At 38.4% G+C, this 2,042-nt stretch overlaps 1 long non-coding RNA gene across 1 annotated transcript; it reads left to right on the top strand.

The window, feature by feature from the left end:
• Nucleotides 1-720: 720 nt before the first annotated feature.
• On the top strand, nucleotides 721-1,246 carry LOC112186136. The gene is made up of 2 exons (XR_002930652.2): nucleotides 721-899; nucleotides 988-1,246. It is a non-coding gene; the product is annotated as an uncharacterized LOC112186136 (long non-coding RNA).
• Nucleotides 1,247-2,042: the final 796 nt, after the last annotated feature.

Genomic DNA, 2,042 nt, shown 5'->3' with positions numbered 1-2,042 from the left:
GACCCAAATGATGATGAAAATAATTGAAATTTTGACCATAATTATGTCTTTTCGTCATAATGACATCTAACGGTCGATTTTAATAAATTCTGTTTCCTCGATTCTGTTCAATATATTTTCTAAACAATAAGCAGAAAAATAAAAGATGATTGCAGGATATGACAAGTGATAGTATTTGCTGTGAGTGAGCAATATGCACGTCAAATTGTCAAGTGCCAATAAAGGTAAAGAAATGTTGGTGCTGGCCATGAAAATAAAGGTTAAAAGTAGCAGTGACTTTCCAAAATAATTGTGTCAATTTGTACTCTTTGTACATCAGCTTTTCTCTCTCCTTTTTTTTTAATAGAAGAATGAAAATTAGAAAACAAACCCGCAACTTCTCTCTCTGGTGTTGTTAGTTTTGTTCTTACTTTTTGTTCTTTATGTAAATTTCTGCAACAATTTTTTTTTAAATTTTTTTTATTCGAATTTCTGCAACAATTTTGAATTTATAAAGTTTTTTTTTGTGTAATGGAATTTACGAAGTTTTGAAATACTGAAATTTATTTTTAACAAAAACAAAATTGGTGGCTGGATCTGGATCATCCAAATCATCACCGCTAGATCTTAACCGTTGATTTTTTCTACATATATATTTAGATCGGTCTAGAAGGAACCAGTTCCGTCGACCCATTTCACGAACCGGGAAGCCCCGACGCTGACCCGACGGTATCTCCACTGTCCGGCTTTGTCTTGGTGTCGGATCAGCGGCGTCTTCACCTTGGCGGCACGAAGATGAACATGGCCTTGGTTTGGTCAATTGACGACGGCAGGTGACGAGTTGAGCTCGAAAACTCTTGCTTTATTGGCGGTTTTGATGCGTTTTCCGGCAGCTTCGATCGCCGTTGGCTGCAAGTGAGGTATGGAGATTCCTCTTCACTCCAAGCTATACATGATGGTATACTGAAAGTCATCTTTTGGTTCCAATTTAAAGATTCGGTGTTTTAGGCGGCTTCGGCCGGGTCGATCAATACTACAGCGGCTGGGATAGTCAAGGATTACTGCCGCCGCTGGAAAGTTGCTGCTGGGATTTAGGAGGGATCGGCGACCAACCACTGGCATCTATATGTGGTTTTTATTCTTGTTTAATTGGCAGTTGCTTTCTACTTTGACCACATGGTTTCAAGGTTTAAAGTGGTTTTGATTCTGTATGTACCCAAACAAAGAAGTTGAATGAGAATAAATCAGTTTTGAAGCTCTGTTCATATATTTGTGCAGCACTAGTCAGAGAAGATATGAAGAAGATGAACTGTGCAATTACATTGACCCTTCCTTTCGATCTCTTAACCGGGAACAGGCTAAACCTTTCCCCCTACATTTTCTCTCACTGAACTGACACATGCTTCTCACGTGGCTGGACCCAAATAAACCGAGCACTCCAAACTCCGAGCATGGAAGACGTTCCCGTGTATTGAGTGAGAGAAACCAATCTAGCTGGTAGGGCACTCTGGGGTTAATATGATATTGAAATGTGATATGGTTTATTTAAGACCACCACAGGGCCATGATGGCATGATGTATGCCATTTGTGATCTTGTCTAATGCATGAAACCATTAAATGAAAAGTTGCTTTGTTTACATATATGTAAATTTATACACAAATATAGGCTCATATGCAGGCAAAACGAATATCGATCCAATGTGTTAATTCCTTTGGTTAATTGGTAATCAAAACTTTATTGCTTCCATCTAGTACTTTCTCTTCTGATCCTCCGAAGACTGTGCTAGTCATGTTGCAGCAGCAACATATGTGGTCAAGTTGTAGTATGAATTATGTAACCATGTAAACTTTGATGAGATCAAAGCGTAGATCACTTTAAGTAACATATAATGTTTTTTTGCAGTACTTTCTGTATCAATTGCTGCGGGAATTGAAGTACATACACTCTGCACATGTTTTACACCGTGATATGAAACTAGGCAATCTGCTTCTCAGTGCAAATTGTGACCTTAAGATTTGTGACTCTGGGCTTGCAAGAACTACATCTGAGACAGATTTTATG

This window comes from Rosa chinensis, chromosome 2 (assembly GCF_002994745.2).
Source record: "Rosa chinensis cultivar Old Blush chromosome 2, RchiOBHm-V2, whole genome shotgun sequence".
Lineage (NCBI taxonomy): Eukaryota > Viridiplantae > Streptophyta > Magnoliopsida > Rosales > Rosaceae > Rosa > Rosa chinensis.
This window is presented reverse-complemented; position numbering and strand designations above follow the sequence as displayed.